The following is a 19,629-nucleotide window of genomic DNA, read 5'->3' on the forward strand; positions in this document are numbered from 1 at the left end:
TTTCATTTAGCTCCGTTCTAGCAAATTGATGCTTACAAAATAATTTAGAGTTAAGAATAGATAATTGGATGGAGAATGCATTATAAAACCCATTAACTAAACTAGATAAAGTGAATTTTGATTAGCTATTTTATATTGAAATTTAGACAATTCGCTGTGAATGCTCTTAGAGGGAATTATCACACACAATGTGTTTTTATTTAGCTCCCTTCTAGCAAATTGATGCTTACAAAAGGATTTAAAAAGAAATTTCAACAATAAACAAGATTATAGCAAAGAAAAGAAAGTAAGATTGAAGCTTAAGGATAAAATATCAATTTCTAGGCTCCAAAAGTCCAAGAACTCAAATCTTAAATTTCATATATTAGAGAAAGGCAGCCTAGCATGACTTAAAAGAGACTATTACAATAGTTTTTTTTTTTTTTCTAACTCTAGAATCTATAGTCCTTTCTTGGTAGGAAATTTATTATATTTTTCAAGACCCGTGAGATGCGAAAAATAAAAAGATACAAAAAATAAATCAATCACACAGACACCAAGATTTAAGTGGTCTCTTAATATGAGGTATGTCCACTAGCGGATGTAATCACGAAGAAATTCACTATGAAGATGGAGTACAAAATAGTAGAGAGAAAATCACTCAGAACCTAAAACCTCAATACGCCTAAATCTTGCTATCACACAATAGAGATTATTTCCCAAAAGAGAATACAAAAGACAGAAATACAAACTCTTCTTTTGCTAGAAACAGATGGCGGCTAGTCTATATTTTTCTCTCTCTCTCTCTCTCTCTCTCATCGTAGCACATTTTTCTTTTTCTCTCTTATTTTGGCTCCTCCAAAACCAAGAACAAAAGAACCTTGTAACGTTATATTCTTATTCATGTTCCTGTTCCTCCTTTATAATGGTTAAAGTCGGCTACAACATAAGAAAACCGTATGTCTTCATACTCCTACTACAAGTTGGTTAAGGAGTCCAAATACTAGTTAGACTTGGAGACAAAACCAAAACATAAGAGGAAGAGACATGCTTCTAATTCAAGTCACACACAACACTTCCTCTCTCATACAACAAATAAATCTTATAGTAATGCTATACTACACAACGGTGTGATTAAACAGTAATCACGTCAGTGACATGGTACATGCCACATCTCACTTATTTAAAAAAAAAAAAAACGAAAACCTTTTGAAAACGTGTGTGAAGATATTTTTTGTAAAAAATCCTTCCCCCTCACAGTAACTCATTTCCCACCCAAAATTTCTCCCTACCATGTGTCTGCCATCTTCACTATCGTCGCTGACCACCTCCACCACCTTCTGTTAGCTCCCCCAAAATTGTTGGGGTTTATCCCCTAAATCCAATGTATTATTGACATATAAGTTTGTTATAAATAAAGCTGTTATTCACTGATCTATTTTGAGCATAAGGCATATGATATTTTTCATGCTTAATATTGATTACATTGAATATGGTCTATGGTGTGAGTAACGGGTTATCGCACAAGGTCTTAGACCATAATTCTTGTAATCTTAAACATTGCATAGTTCGTAGTCGGTAATGGAATTGGGCATTCCATTTGCGAAGACTGTTACACATTGAATCTTTGTGATTTATCTTGATCAGGTGAAGTTGGAGGCTTTAGGTTGATGTGTAGGTGTTACGCACTGAACGGGCCATGTGAATTATTTTTTCACTAAAATACTGTCAATGGGAAAAACTCATACTCCCAAGATTACTTATGATATTGATTCTAAATCCTAAGAGGATTGTGTACTCAGATGTGAAGTGTAGATCACTTTGATGCATTTATGGGTGAGACCAAATTGATGGTCAACATTCTTGATGTGTTGGGTGATCGCAATTAACATTGTGAGAAAACTTTTCTTAAGAAGGAATCCAAGTCCTTTATTAAAATGATAAGAAATTTTCCCTTGATATAGATTTTATGTATTGGATTATTCTCAGTCACTGGTCGGAGCATTTTGGTATGGGATACCAAAATATAATGTACATGTGATAAGTCTTTCACGAGTACAAGAATAATAAATAAAATCAATGACTCAAGTAAAAAAATTTAGGGAATTAAATGGTAGTATCTTGACTTTAATTCTGCTACGGAATATTTAATAGAGGAATCAAAATTCAATATTAAGCAAGTTTAAACGATTAATTGTTTTAATGAAAAATATAAACTAGAGTGCAATTACAATTATTTAGTGGCATCAATTGTAATTAAATAGTAACTTGATAAGTTGGAACTATTTTGGCTAGTTTTTATTTTTCCTTTAAATCCCTCACCATGCTGATTTAATTTAACCATATCATACTTTTTATTTGATGGGCTGTTTGTTTTTATTTATTAAAAACACGGGTCAGGAAAAAACTGTGCATATGATGCAAGAGGGGAGATTGAGCTTTGGGATAAAACACAAGCCCAAAGGGGATTGCAGTTGACACAAGGCCAAACAATTTTTCCCTGGCCCCATGCGTCAACTCCATGAGGTGGAAAGCTAGGGTATTTCCAAACCCTAGTCGTCCACCCCTAGGGCAATTCTAGTTCAACTAGAACTTCTTGAAAATAAATATTGACTTCTAAAAGAACCAAGTGTGTGTTTGTGTGCAACAAAATATCTTAAATGCGGAATTTAAAAAAGACAAGATATTTGTTGACGAAGTGGAAACTCTGTGAAGAGAAAAACCACTCTGGGGTAGCCAAACCCAAGAACTCCACTATCCAAAAACAAAGCAAGTTACAAAGCATTTATACTCACAAAACCTATTACAGTAGTCATACCTTTAACTATAACACGAAGCCCATCGTGAACGCTTCCCAACCAAGCCTTCTACTTGAAAAGGTATTTGATGGATTCATTTGCCTTAGAGCCAACCCCTAAGATAAACTTCACACGAACTGTTGAGCACACACCGACAACGGCTAGAGAGCTAGCGGATTTTCGATTCTCCCTAAACACCATCTCTAAGAACTATGGAATTCGTTACAGAATTCATACAATTTACAAGCCTAGAGCCCTCTATTTATAGGCTTATAGATATCCTAAATCTGGACAAATTCGGACTCTGGCTGTCGAGTATCCGAACGGAAGATTGCCTCGTCCGGACAGTCTTCTGCGACCGCCTTCCAAAATAACACAAATCTTTCCTTAACAGGCATACGTTCGGATGGTTTAGCCGAGCGTCCGGACAGTCTTTGCTATAACTCATTTCCGCATTCGAACGGAAATTTAAAATATTCTCAAATGTTGGACATCGTCCAGACGTGTTGTGCTAGGTCATCCAGATGTCTTGCAGAAACTTTCCAAACAGTGTCGACTTCTGAAATCCAACTCTATGTAGAAATTGGAAAAGCTTGACCTATCGTCCGGACGGAGTTGCTTCTAACGTCCTGACGTCTTCAACTCAATCTGCTAGACACTGTGGGGCGTCCAGAGGCCTTCAGAGGCTCGTCCGGACGGTTGCACAGGAACCAGTTTTTTTTTCTTGGAATTTGCAAGGAATCTTCATGGACATCTTTTAGAAACTTGTGATTAGTCACATGTTTTGAAATGAACATTGTCCGAATATATGAAGACACTGAAATAAGAACCGATCATCCTGTTAATATGCAACTATTACATAAAGTGTTTTTGTCATCCAGAATGTTGCCAACATAAAATACTAACATTTCTGCTATAGCTTGTCCCACATTGCTTAAATCTCCCACTCTCCTAATATTCATAGCCTATAAATAGATATGTCTATAGCTCTTCAAAAGATAACCAACTGGTACAGTTCTTTATTTTTTTACTAATAACTAATATTCTTGATTTAGCTCTCAAGAATAACTTGAAGTTTTGTAAAGCAAGTTGAGAGCTCACTCTCTTAGTTATCATTAGTCATTGGTGAGAAGATCTAAAGGTCACATCACACGTTCTTCATCAAGGAGCAAGTTGCAATTTATTTAAAAATAACATAGTTCTTCACATGTTCTTCATAAAGTTCGATCTTGGCTTAGGAATTTTATTTTTTTGTTGCGTAAACATGTTTTTGCAAACTAATTCCCAACAAAAATTTCCCTCCACACCACGGCCGACGACAACCTCCCCCGCAATGGAACTAACGATGAGCTCCACCACCACTGGGAAGAATGCCACTGCCGCTCGTTCTGCAAGCACCATCTCAATGCCTTCGGTCACACCTCCACTAGTTGCTGCACCTAATCATAATTGTTAATTTATAGGGTTCCGAATTCAAATTCGTCTTGCTTTTAGGGGCTATATATATACATTTAATGGTTGTGTTTGTTGGCCGTGAAATTTTGGGAAAAGGACTTGAATTTGGAACCTGTTACAGGTTGGAGTTTGAATGGCGTCTATAATCTTTCTAACTCTTTCTCTTGCTCTGTTTTTAAATTAATTAATGTGCACCAATACTCTAGTTGCTTTTTCATTAAAATTGGAAAATAGCAAATATTGAAATAGTAAATTGTGGTTTTTATATATGTTATATTAAATTATTCCCTTCATCTTAGATATGGTTGTACTTGGCATGATTAGTGGGGGTCTTTCTTAGATCCAAAAAAATTAGAAAAAATATAAGATTCAAAGCTGGGTTTTCTTTTAGCTCTGCATGGATTTTTTTCTTTTAAATAAATAAATTTACTTTCTTTTCCAATTCATGTTTGAATCCCTAGGTTTGGTATTTTGATATTTGATGGATCTGATTGCAAGGCTGAAACTAGCATCCTGAGAGCCATAATTATGCAAATATAAACAATTTGGGTTGCTGCAAGGCTGGACAAGGAAAAGAATTAATCTCATGAACTTAATTTATTTGCTTGGTTTGCATCAAGAATTTGCAAAATACAAATTCTCTTAGTTATTTACCAAATATTTTAACCGTGCATGGCAGTATTATGCGGTCTCAAAGCATGTCCTACAAAGGCAAACTCCTTTCAATAATCATTTGGAATTTATAGTATCATAACCTTCTAACAAAATCAACACATGCTTACCTCAAGGATCTACCATCTAAAACGAGACCATGCACTGATTGAATACACCAAGCCCCTTCCTCCTATTTTGCGTATGTTGTATACCTATAAAAGATGGAACCACAAGAAATGTAAATAATAAACAAATAAAAGTAGAAAATAAACAAATAGCGACCAAGACAGAGTAAAAGAGAGAAAGATTCAAATATGATTGAATAAAAGTGATGCAAATCAAATAAAAAAGGCAAAAATAGAGTATAGTGCATCCCACTTTAACATGACAACAAAATGGCAAATGATCTTCACAAAAACTATTGTTGATGAATGTTTGGATAACCCCATTTGCTATATGAGATATGGACACCTTCAAAACCTTCACATACTGGCCATAATACTCCATGCGTTGAAGAAGCTGTTAAACCCCGAAAAGCTTGGATTAGACACTACATATAACTAAAAACAAATATATAACAACAAATGAAAAAGAAAATAAAGTAGGTACCATGTTCCACTAAGTTGCAGGCTTGCATAAAGGGGATGTACAATGATATGAAGCCATTTACATCTTCATTTGTAAGATTAAGAGAAAATCCAATTACATACACTATATTCTGTTGAATAATTCCAAAATCACTAAGATGTTTCCTTCCTTCAGATGCTTTGGGCTTCGACTTCTGTAATTTCTATTTCTGCTCCAAATTTCTTTTAACCACTAACCTGTTTAACAAAGAAAGTGATGACATCACTCAACAATCATCTAATAATAGAAAACAATAAACATGAAACTGCACAGTTACTGTAACAACCTTTCAGTTTTTTCCCATCAACACAATCTTTTTTTCTTTTTCTTTTTGTCATAAAGAGTATAACATTTTGGACAACGACCCTCAGTTCCAACTTTTTCAGCCATTTCCATGATGTGACACCAACACTAAACACACACCTTTGAAGATAAATAAAAAGAGGTGAGGAGTGCATTGAATAGAAGTACCAAAAGAATAAAAAATATGATTTCATCCACAACAAAATGTTTTTATTGTAATACACTTCATACACATTTACATCCATTACTATTTCAAGCTTCTTCTTCTTCTTCTTCTTTTCGTTAAGTAGGAGTTTGACCTATACAAATTCACTAGAAGTAGCACCAGTAAACCACGGTTCAGTTGGACCTATGAGTTCTTTCGCTAGCAACACTGGAAGATCAGAGGAAGCTTCATTTTCCTTGTCCCTTTTTTACTGGCCTTTGTCACTTGTCTTTATGCACGCTATCACTAATCTATTTGTTATTTACAAGTAAAAAAGGAAGATATGCTAAACCTTCCTTAATTTCCTTTTTTTGTACGTAATCATTTTGGATTTTAGATTTATTTTGTGGACATGGATTTGATGTGTTGGTGTTAAGTAACATGCAAGTTCTTGGTATATGCCTTGATATGCAAAACCTTCCTCCTTAATTTTTTTTTTTTCCCACTTCCTTGTTTCTCATTTTTTCTGAATAATAATTTATTGCAAGAAAATGGCAAAGCACTCTCAAATGTCTATGACATATGTTTATGTGGTAAATTTTACATAATCTCTTTCCTCAATACTAATACACACGTAATGCATGACTGTTTTTGTTATGGCATTGTTGGAAAACTACTGAGTCAGCCACATGCTTATTGCAGATTGCTAGACTGCTTCACCTTCTTCTTCTTCTTCTTCTTCTTAGAGATTCCCAGACTGCTACACATTTATTTCATGCGGCAACGAAAGTACATTATTTTGTTATGCTTTGTCAACTTTGAGAAGATGGGAGCCGTTTAAATTGACAAACTTGATAATTGTTTCACACCTATGTGTTCGCTTTTGTTCTCTTGTTATGTTTGATAAATAACAATATATAGACGTTGTACTTGCATCACTATAAAATGTTCAATTATAATATGATATAAGGGCAACCTCTTTTTTTTTTTTTTTTTTTCTTTTTTAGTTTGGGATTTGTTTTTGTAACCAATTAAAAAAAAAATGAGGGCATGTTCACTATGTTTTGGCTATGGACAAATGTTTGTCTGATACAACTAGCATATATTTGATACCGCAAATATTTAGCCTTAATTATAGCTGTAGATATTTTGTAATTATAAGTTGATTATAGTTGCCTTATTTGGTTTCCTAGATTGCTGTAAATGCTGATATTCAACATTTTAATTACCAATTTATGTTCTATATAATACAAGAACCCTCACAAAGAGAGGTATTCAATCCAATTGACATTGTACTAAAGGCTCATCTAAATTAGGGTTGTTCTAAGTTTTTTTTTTTTTTTTTTTTTTTTTTTTTTCGGTACTTTTTAGTGGGTAGCGGTAGAGGGTTGCTATAAGGGTTCGGTAATTTTATGGGTAGCGGTAGTTTTTGGTTAGTCGGCAGTTTTTGTTGGGTTTCCATTGAGTGTTAAATTGTTATTTGGCAGTTTCTGTTGGGTCGGGATTGGGCTGTTGATTCTGTTTGGTTAAGAATCTTTGGTGGTTATCGATCTATGGTGTTCTGTTATCCTTTCTGGTGCATGTCGGTGTTCTGTTTGGTTAAGAACCTTAGGCGGCTATCGATCTGTGGTGCGATTCTGGTGCTGTCATTAGACTCTAGTGTGGTTCTGGTTCTGGTTGGTGTTGTCGGTAGACTCTGGTGCTATTTTGGTTGTGGTTTGGTTATGTGCAATCTTTTCTTGTTCGGTGATTCTGTTCTGGTGTTGTCGGCAGAATCTGGTGTGGTAAGCGTGGAGGAGAGTTTCTGGTAAATTTTTTGGAGGTTGTGCAGAAGGTTGTTGACACGTTCTGCAAGAGAGTTTATGGTGAATCAGGTTTTATATTTTTTGATTCAATTTTGTTGGGTTTCATCATGTCTTCTAGTGATTCTTTGGGGGTGCATTTTACTGGAAAAAATTACTCTGCTCAGGAATTCCAATTTCACTCATTTGTTCGGGGAAAGAATTGTAGGGCCAGATTGATGGGAGTGATCCAGCCCATATGGAGCCTAAGGAATTAGCCAAGTGGAAGGTCAAGGATGCACGTGTGATGTCCTGGATTTTAGGGTCTACTAACCCTCTTTTCGTGCTCAATTTAAGGGCCTATAAAATTGCGAAGACTATGTGGGAGTACTTGTTGAAGGTTTATCACCAGGATAACACCGCACGTCAATTTCAGTTGAAATATGAGATTGCTAGTTACACTCAAGGCAATCTCTCCATTTAGGAGTATTTTTTTGGTTTTTAGAATTTATGGGGAGAATTTTCTGAAGTGGTCTATGTGAAGGTACCTGCTACATCTATCTCTATTGTTCAGAATGTTCATGAGCAGAGCAAGAGAGATGAATTTATGATGAAATTGCACCCTGAATTTGAGTCTACTCGCTCAAATTTAATGAACCGGGCTCCTTCACCAACTTTGGATGTTTGTTTTGGAGAATTACTTCGTGAGGAGCAACACCTTCTCACACAGGCTGCATTTCAGCAGGATGCCAACCCGAATCTCGTTGCCTATGTAGCCTACATGAGGGGGAAGGGTAAGGATATACGCAAGGTCCAGTGTTTCGGCTGCAAGGAGTTATGGTCATATTGCCGCCAACTGTAAAAAGAAAGTTTGCAACTACTGTAAGAAACAAGGCCACTTTATCAAAGAATGTCCCCCTTGGCCTCCAAATCGTCAAGCTACCATTTATCATACTATAGTGAACACTTCTTCTGCTCCAGGGATGTCCTCAGCTTCTTCGTCTGTAGCCAGATTCTCTAGTCTTACCCCTGAAATGGTCCAACAAATTATTATGTCGGCATTTTCCGCCTTAAGGTTTCAAGGTGAGACTTCGCATAAGTCTTGGCTTATTGATTCTGTTGCATCCAATCATCTGATACGTTGTGCAATATTCGTCCATATCATGGTTCATCCCAAATTCAGGTAGCTAATGGGAGTCATTTAACAATTAATGAAATATGAGATATCAATCCTTCATTTAAAGATGTTTATGTATCCTCTGGATTGTCTAATAATCTAATTTCGGTTGGCCAGTTAGTTGAGAAAACTGTGATGTCCATTTTTCTCGTGATGGTTGTCTTTTGCAAGATTAGGTGTCAGGGAAGATACTCGCGAAGGGGCCTAAAGCTGGCAGACTCTTTCCTCTACAATTTTCTATTCCTAGTAGTTTATCTTTGGCTTGTATGACAATTAATACTCCGAGTGAAGTATGGCTGATAATAGCTTAAAAATGCATATTTTCTCTATTAAAATAAGCATTATCATACTATGTTTTATTTTAATTCATACATTTTAGAATCAATTAAGGAAAAGTGTTGAATTATTAATCTTGAGCATAAAAAATATTCTAATGCAAGAAATTGTATTGTGTGAAATTTTTTTATAATCATCCAGCCAAGCCTAGGAAAGAAGTGGACAAAAACGGGTCACCAAGCTAAGCCAAGCCAAGCCAAGCAAATAAATGAAAGACAAAACAAAAGGTAGAATGAAAGGAATGAGAAAGAGGCATAGAGGACCAAGGAAATAAGGAAGAAATTTGTGGGGCCCACGTAGAAGAAAACAAAATATGAAAAAGAAATAGAAGAAGGAAGCCCAGTCTTGTGTGGAAAAAAAAAAGAAAAAAGAAGGTTTCTTAACCCTTTATAAAAGGGGGGCTGCAGAGAAGAAAAATGGGAGCCACCATAGAGAGAAAAATAAAGAGAAATGAATGAAGAATAAAGAGCTTTTGTACTGGGGATTTGTCCCTAATATTCAAGTTCTTTCTTTTTCTTGTCTTTTCATTTATACTTCGTTATGTATTTTAATACTATGAGTGGCTAAATCCCTAGCTAAGGCTAGGGGTGAAGCCTAGTAATTTTTATGTGTTCTTTAGACTATTTTATTTAGGGGTGAGCAAATTATCCGCCTACCGCCTACCGACTGCTTATCGAACCGAACTGAACCGCCATTGATTGTCTACCGACTAATTTTCGGTTCGGTAGTTGGTATAAAATTTTGTTCCGAAAGCCGGTTCGGTAACCGAACCGCATTTTATTCCGACCAATTAATCGAACCGACATAAAACGAAACGATGTCGTTTTAGTAAGAACGAAACGTTTGATCTTTTTTTTTTCCTTTAAAAAAATATAAACGACGTCGTTTCATTACCCATGTTAACCGAATGTTAACCGATTTAACCAATTTAACCGACCACCTATTAACCGCTTTACCAACTTAATTGACCGCCTATTAACCGCTTTACCAACTTAACCGACCACCTATTAACCGCTTAATCGACTTAACCGAAATAAATTCACAGACTGCATTCCGACAAAAGTCGGTTAACCAACCGAAATAATTAACTTAACCGCCTACCGAACCGATGCTCACCCCTAATTTTATTTGCTTTTTTTCATAGATTAATGATTGAATATTGTGAATGATTTTTATTTGGAAGTAACTTCGTGTGACAACCTTATTTGATTCATTATGATTTTTGTTTATAGCAAATGCTTACTTTGTTTGATTGTTATGATTCGAAAATATATTGAATGCTTAATTTATTGTAACATGTTATTAAAATCAAATTTTTATCAACCTGGGTTCAATCTATATTTTATTTTTCCTTGAGCTTAATTGTTTTATCTTCCGACTAGAAGAGTTGATTCTGGACCTAGTTGAAAAGAAGAAAAAAAATGTCTCAAAAATATGTAATAAATTGCTAGGTGGATTCCTGAAACCTTAGTGTTTTCCATTAATTTTCCCAAATCTCACTTTTATTAATTTCGTTTAGTTAATTTAATTTTAGTTTATCATCTCTCCATTGCTCCATTTTTTAGTGGGAAAACAACTCAATTTACTGTTTTGTACGATAATAAGAATTTTACTTGGTATCTAGCTACCATTCCATGTGGATCGACCTCGTACTTACCGAGAATTTATTATTTGCGAAAGCCTGCACTTGGGTTTGCACTCTTTTTAAGCCAGCAAGTTTTTGGCGCCGTTGACGGGAAATGTGATACTGAGTTTAATTTCTGTTAATTTTTTTAAAAAAATTTCTTTATTTTATTATTAATTTTCTTTTAGTTTTGAAATGCAATATTTGTGGAGCAATCCTTTGCCAGGTGTATACCAAAGACCATTTTGCTCGTTGTACTCTATGTAGAGAAATACGGTGTCCAAATATTAGGAACAACCGATTCTCAAGTAGTGCAACAAAGTTACACTAGCCCAAGGACTCACAACCAAAAATAGAAGAGAGATCAAAACTAAATGGAAAATGTACTTCTTATTTATGAAATAATACAACAATAAAAAAAAACTTGGGTTGGACAACACTTGCACAAGATAGAAGAAGGTTTTGGTGGGATATGATGGAATGAGAGACTTGGAAGCATGCCTATGGTATATATAAGGGTTAGGGAAGGGTTCTAGAGTATTCTTACACTTAACTTAAGAAGATAAGCATGACTTTTCATGTGACCAAGGAAGAACAACGAATTTGTACATGAAATGATAATAAAGTTCCTTGGGAAGGTATAAGATTGTATTGAAAGATGAAATGGGTTGAATGAGGGTAGTGATGGTTAGATGACCAAGGTAGAAGATAGTAGGGTGGAAAGGCTAAGAAGGAGAGAATGACATGTGTCATCCATCATGTGCAAGTGAGTCCCTCCACATTTAAAATTACATTAATTCCTCACTCCATCACTCAAAAATAAGAAAATTAATAACTGTGGATTCTAGAAAATACACTTTAAAATTTAACACTCCCCCTTAAAGTGATTTTCTAGAAATGATACCAAGCTTCTCTCTTAGGGATTCAAACGGACCTTTGGAAAGCGACTTGGTGAAGATGTCAGCAATGTTCTCCTTACTTCTCACCTCCAAAACTTCAATTAAACCCATTAACACCTTTTCACGAATAAAATGATGCTCAATCTCAATATGCTTCGTCCTTGCGTGACAAACCGGATTTATTGCGAGCTTTAAAGCACTTTGATTGTCACCATAGATAATTGTTGGTTTGTGAATTGGTGAATAAATATCCTCGATTAGCCGACGTAGCCAAACACATTCTTGTGCAGCAAGAGAAGCCGCTTTGTACTCTGCTTCAGTTGTTGAAAGAGAAACTGAATCTTGTTTCTTACTACACCAAGAAATATAAGATGAACCACATGAGAAAGCATAACCGGATGTGGACTTCCGGTCATCCAAGTCACCACCCAAATCAGCATCGGAAAATCCATGTAGCTCAAAGGCACCTCCATTCTTGAAGAAAAGACCCATATCAATTGTAGAATATACATACTTCAAGATACGTTTTGCCGCCTCCAAATTTGGTTTTCGTGGCTCTTGCATGTAACGACTAACAAGGCCAACCGAGAATGCAATGTCGGGTCTTGTAATAGTTAAGTAGATCAAACTTCCTACAAGAGCCCGATAAGGACGAGGATCAGAAAGAAGCTTGCCCTGTTCACGCCTTAGCTTAATGTTCGTATCAAGAGGAGTGGAGCACCACTTGCTTTGGTTCAGCCCAAATCTTCCCACAAGCTTCTTTGCATAACTTTGTTGTGACACAAATATTCCACCCTTGAGAGAGCTAACTTCCAAAACAAGAAAATGACTAAGCTCCCCCAAATCTTTCATCTCAAACCGAATAGAAAGTTCCGCTCGAAGCTTTGCAATTTCTTCATCATCGTTGCCGGTAACAATCATGTCATCAACGTACAAGAGAACAATGACATGCACCTTGCTTTGCTTCTTAACAAACAAACTAGAATCTGAGTTAGAAGCAAAATAGCCACAAAATTGTAAGTATTCGGCAATCTTACCATACCAAGCTCTAGGTGCTTGCTTTAATCCATATAAGGCCTTTTTTAGCTTGCATACGTATTCCGGGTGCACCTGAGAAACATAACCGTCAGGCTGCTCCATGTAGATATCTTTGTCAATTTCACCATATAAAAAAGCATTTTTTACATCAAGCTGCCATAGCTTCCATTCATGATGTGCTGCCAAGGAAATAACAACTCTAACGGAAATCATCTTTGCAACCGGACTAAATGTCTCATCATAATCCTCCCCATACTTTTGAGAGAATCCGCGAGCAACTAGCCTTGCCTTGTATCTATCAACACTGCCATCTGCCTTACGTTTGATTTTGTAAACCCATTTGCAAGTGATAGGCTTCACTTCCTTAGGCTTTGGCACGAGATCCCATGTTTGATTTTTTATGAGAGCATTCATTTCATCATTCATAGCACTATCCCACTCCTTAACACCTGTGGCTTCATCAAAACAAGAAGGTTCACAATCATCAATAGGATTAGCAAGAAAACATGAGTGCATGCTCACAAAATTTCCATCTCTATATCGAGCCGGCAATATGACTTTCCTCTTAGATCTCCTAAGAGGTGGTACACTTTCTTCTTCCTCATCAACATGCTGTCCTTCCAGCTCATGGCAATCAACACTACTCCCCCTATTGGATTGCTCATCTGTAGGTGAAAAAGAGAAAGAAGAAGAGCTGTCTGATGGTATAGGAGCATTAGACGATACTGGTAAACTGATTTCTGTATGCGGTTGATTGTGAACACTAGTGTCACCACCAGTACTCCCAATAATAGCACCTTCCGCCTTATAGTATGAAGAGACTTCATCAAATACAACATCTCGAGAAACAATAAATTTATGGGTCTCGGGATCCATGCACTTCCACCATTTTTTCCTTTCATCATATCCAATAAAGATGCATTTATGAGCCTTGGCATCCAATTTAGTTCTTTTTGCATCCGGCACATGAACATAACAAATAGAGCCAAAAACCTTGAAGTGCTTGACACTAGGCTTTTCTTCAAACATTAGCTCATATGGTGATTTCATGTTTATCGGGCTAAGAGGCACCCGATTAATTACATAAGCGGCACATGCCATACCTTCCGCCCATAAGGCTTTGGGTAAGTTCTTTGCATAAAGCCAACTCTTGCAAGTCTCCACCAAGTGCCGAATCTTCCTTTCGGCCACACCATTTTGTTGCGGTGTATATGCACATGAAAGTTCCCTTCGAATGCCGTGCTCCTGACAAAAATTGTGAAAATTGATAGAAGTGAACTCTCCCCCATTATCGGTTCGAAACCTTTTAATCTTCTTGTTGAGCACACTTTCCACAGTTGCTTTGAACTCTTTGAACCTGGAGAATACTTCGGATTTCTCTTTCATAAAATATACCCACGTAAATCGTGTATAATCATCAACAAGAACAAGCATATAAAGAGAACCCGAATATGATGGTGTAGTACAAGGCCCCATCAAATCACCATGAATAAGTTCTAAAGATGATTTGCACCGTGAAAAAGATTTGTCAAATGGAAGACGATGTGCTTTTCCATATTGACAACCCTCGCATACTTCATCCCTACCAAAAGTAGTCAACATGGGCAACCCATTCACCAAATTTTTTAGAACCATAACTTTTAATTTATCCATGCTAAGATGTCCCAATCTAGCATGCCAAATTGATGCTCCATCATTTGTACTCATTTTATCAATATAAGAAACTGTGGATGCTAAAACAAATAAGTCTTTAATTCTCTTACCCGTATGAACGACATCTGCATCTAAGATTCTGATATTCTGAAGAAACTTCACATCCTTTGGCCCAAACAAGACATAATGACCAGCATCAACAGCATTGACCACTGAAAAGAGGTTCTTTTTCATCCCGGGAACTTGAAACACACTTTTAAGTGTGATTTGTTCATCTCCATCGCCTTTGATAGTCACGACCCCTTCCTTCTCAACGGGATGAATGGAATTGTCTGCTGTGACGATTGCATCATTTCCTTTGTAATCTCGAAAGCTTGAGAATTTGGATTCGTCGCCAGTGAGATGATGCCCGCAACCTGAATCAACGACCCAATCATTTTTATAATCGATTGATGACAAGGCATCAATCGTAGTGGTTCCTGCCATAAAGCACTTTCCCCACTCTTCTTCATGTTCAGGTTCACCGTCCTTCTTGGCTACATATCCTCCTTTGAGTTTCACGCGGCAATTCTTCTTTATGTGTCCAAGTTTACCACATCGATAACACTTGACACCTTTTTTATTTACATATCGCTTCTCGAACGATTCTCCACCATCTTCATGCTTGCTAGAACCATCGTTTTTACTTTTGCTGAAATTTTTCTTTTTATTGGAAAAGAGCGCATCTCCTTCATTTCCCGAAATGGAGCATCCCGCCATTTGTCGAGCCAATGATTCTTGTGATGTGAGAAGACTTTCAAACTCTACCAAGGTGGGTTGAACAGCCCATCCTTGGATAGACGTAATATAGGGAATATATTCCCTTTTTAAACCACGAATAATATGACGCTTCATTCGTGCCTCCGATATAGGTTCTTCTGGATCAAGGGCTGAAATCTCCGAACAAAGATTTTTAATCTTCAAGAAAAACTGAGAAATAGAGAGATCACCTTGAGTTGTATTTGCCAACTCGTTCTCCATTAGTTGCAATCGAGCCACATCCTTTTTATTGAACAACCCATCAAGGGTAGTCCAAATATCTCCGGCCGACTTACACCTAATGATATGCTCAAATAGCCCATGGGAAATAGATCTCTTCAAGATAGATTCCGCCTTTGCATTCGCTATCCGCCATTTCTTCAAGTTATCAACGTTCTCTGCAGCATCTTCCGGAGGATTCACATCACCACCACCAACAACCTCCCATAAGTCTTCTCCAACAAGATAAGACTCCATGCATGATCTCCATATCTTGTAGTTAGAATGGTTGAGCACCTCAACCCCAAAATTGTTAAACCGTCCACCCGAATCCATTTCCACACCACCAATTGATCTTCTTCACCAAGGATGAATCACCACCACCCTTGAAGCTCTGATACCATGTAGAGAAATACGGTGTCCAAATATTAGGAACAACCGATTCTCAAGTAGTGCAACAAAGTTACACTAGCCCAAGGACTCACAACCAAAAATAGAAGAGAGATCAAAACTAAATGGAAAATGTACTTATTTATGAAATAATACAACAATAGAAAAAAAAACTTGGGTTGGACAACACTTGCACAAGATAGAAGAAGGTTTTGGTGGGATATGATGGAATGAGAGACTTGGAAGCATGCCTATGGTATATATAAGGGTTAGGGAAGGGTTCTAGAGTATTCTTACACTTAACTTAAGAAGATAAGCATGACTTTTCATGTGACCAAGGAAGAACAACGAATTTGTACATGAAATGATAATAAAGTTCCTTGGGAAGGTATAAGATTGTATTGAAAGATGAAATGGGTTGAATGAGGGTAGTGATGGTTAGATGACCAAGGTAGAAGATAGTAGGGTGGAAAGGCTAAGAAGGAGAGAATGACATGTGTCATCCATCATGTGCAAGTGAGTCCCTCCACATTTAAAATTACATTAATTCCTCACTACATCACTCAAAAATAAGAAAATTAATAACTGTGGATTCTAGAAAATACACTTTAAAATTTAACACTCTAAAGCTTATAATTATTCCAACTTCAGTTGAAACAATTATCCATATGTCAATGAGCCTCAAGAATTTTATTCCAATGTTTCTTATGTGTCACCACGCCAAAATGCTTTGGAGGACAAATTGAAAGCCTTCATGAAGGCTTTCAATTTGTCCTATAAAGCATTTGAAGAATCATGCAAGATCTTCATGAGTTGAAAAACTCACTTGATAGAATTGAGTCCCATTTGAAGAATGAGAGTGAGAATGAAAATTTTTCTGATCTAATGACTCAATATGGGGACAATGAAATCAAAAATCCTCAAGTGGACCATGATGAGCCTAATGATGTTGAGGAAGATGGGGATGTACATGAACTAAATGTGGTTGAGACACTTGAGAATGATCACTTTAATATGTCTGGTTTTGATAATCTTGTAGAATATTGATGGACTAACTTTTGTGATTTTATTTTTTGTGAGGATTCTACATCTAGATTGGAGGTGGATGCATGAAACCCTATATTGGAGTTATTACCTCATGAGTCCAAAATGTTGCCACTAAATTAGAATGTGTCGAAGGTGAAGTTAAAACCAATGCCAGTAGCATGGAGGTATGCGCATTTAAAACCGAATGATGACTTTTTTGTGGTAAGCCCATCTAAACTTGATGCTTTGCAAAAAGGTAACTCACTTGAACTTTTGAATGACTATAAAAGCATGATAGGTTGGAACATTGTTGATAAGAAAAAAATGAAGTAGAGAATCATGCCTATTAAATTTATGTTAGTGTTTGTATCGTAGTTTAGGTTGTCTTTGTATTCTTTTTCTTTTTTTCTTTCTAATTTTTGCAGGTAATAAGTTTAGTTTGTTTTCATCACTTCAAGGTACTTTTCTTAATCTATACTTATTTGCTCCATTTGTTACATTAGGGACAGTATAAGTTTTAGGTTGGGGCAGGAGTTTGATGTTTGATATATGTGTTGTTCTTTTTATTTTCATATTGATTTGTACATTTTTAACTTGAAAAAAAAATATTTATTTTTTTATTATTATTATTATTTTTTGTTGTTGTTGTTGTCTTGTGTGTTTTCTTTTTAGTCCCAATTTTGTTTATTAAAAAAAAAAAAAAAAAATTCTTGTTTCCTTAGTATGAGTTTTTGTTTTAGTTCATTATGCTACTCCTGCTAAAAATTTTCATTACTTTCATGCTCAATTCATTGCACATGCACTCAGCCACATAAACATATCTCTTTGTTAATGATAGAAGTGACTTAGAAAATTTTGAGGATAAAAATGTGGAGATTTTTAACCGTTGTGAGCTTTGAGCCAATCATTCTGTGGATAGGGTAAATTTGCATGGTATTATATTTCTTTTGGAAGCGCAGACATTAATTTGTTGTTAGTCTCATTGTTCTTTCTTTTGGCTAAATGCTAAAAATTAATGTTTTTATGCCACACTTGAATTTGAGAAGTCATGAATATTGAAGAATTATGCAAATCCTTGAGAGATGAAATTAGGCAATTTTTTCTATACTTTGAGCCTGCAATTTCTTTTCATGATATATTGTCGCTAGTTACCCCATTGAGCCTTATGATTAGCCTTTCTTTCTTAAACTCTTTTCCAAAGTGTTTCAAGAATGAAATCAATTAACCTATCCCAATAAAGTGGCGTGTGATTCAAAAAAAAAAAAAAAAAAAAGATCAAAAGAAAATATTGGAAGAGAAGAAGAAAAGAAAAGAAAAGAAAAAATGGGGTTAATGTTCAAGGATGGAAGGTATATTTTGGAAAAGAAATAGTGCTTATTGGAGGGAGATTGGAAAGAAATTGATTAAAATGTCAAAAGATGATGAAATTCCAATTATTCTTCAAAACATTTCTCAATTTTACCATTACCTTTTTGTTAGTTATTTCCCTTCTCTCAACCTTACATTACGTTCCAATAAAAGTCCTTATTTGATCTTAAGGAATGTATAGTTCAGAAATTTTCATGACTAATCAATGAGTGTGATGTAAATTATTTTCGGCATCCTTTCTTGAGACTACTTGTTATTTCTTCATTAAATGGTTTTCACATGATCTGTATGTGAGATGTTTGATTTTTGCTTACATTATTCCATTCACATATACTTTAGAGTATTACACCTATTTCGGAATGATTTCCATTGTTGAGTGTTAACACCGGTAAGGCTTGAATCAAAACATAATTTTTTTGATAGAAATTCAAGGTCATGTAAATCTGAAATTGAGAGTGTGTTTATGTTGGCTGAAAATTTCTCTCACATTGAGTTATGGGAGCATCTAAAAATTCTTTGGTTGTTGTTAGTGTTTTGAACTTGAACTAATTTTTGTTAAATTGAAAAAAAAAATAAAAAAAAAAATCTCTTTTCTTGAGTCTATGTTTCTAATTGGTTTAAACTTGAATTGCTAGAGACTAGCAATAAACTGGTTTTTCTTTTTTTTTTTTGGGAGGGGGGGGTGATAGTAGCTTAAAAGTGCATATTTTCTCTATTAAAATAAGCATTAAAAGTGTTGAATTATTAATATTGAGCATAAAAAATATTCTAATGCAGGAAATTGTATTGTGTTAATTTTTTTCATAATCATCCAGCGAAGCCTAGGAAAGAAGTGGATAAAATGGGGTTAAGCCAAGCTAAGCCAAGCCAAGCCAAGCAAATAAATGAAAGACAAAACAAAAGAAAGAAGGAAAGGAAGGAGAAAGGAGAAAGGAGAAAGGAGAAAGAGGTGTAGAAGACCGAGGAAATAAGGAAGAAATTTGTGGGGCCCACGTAGAAGAAAACAAAACATGAAAAAAAAAATAGAAGAAGGAAGCCCAGCCTTGAGTGAAAAAAAAAAAAAAAAAGAAAAAAAAAGAAGAAGAAGAAGAAGAAGAAGAAGAAGAAGAAGAAGAAGAAGAAGGAGAAAAAAAGAAAAGGGTTTCTTAACCCTTTATAAAAGGGGGTTGCAGAGAAGAAAAATGGGAGCCACCGTAGAGAGAAAAATAAAGAGAAATGAAGGAAGAACAGAGAGCTTTTGTACTGGGGATTTGTCCCTAATATCCAAGTTCTTTCTTTTTTATGTCTTTTCATTTATACTTCGTTATGTATTTTAATACTATGAGTGGCTAAATCTCTAGCTAAGGCTAGGGGTGAAGC

This window comes from Alnus glutinosa, chromosome 6, assembly GCF_958979055.1.
Source record: "Alnus glutinosa chromosome 6, dhAlnGlut1.1, whole genome shotgun sequence".
In the NCBI taxonomy this organism is placed as follows: Eukaryota; Viridiplantae; Streptophyta; class Magnoliopsida; order Fagales; family Betulaceae; genus Alnus; species Alnus glutinosa.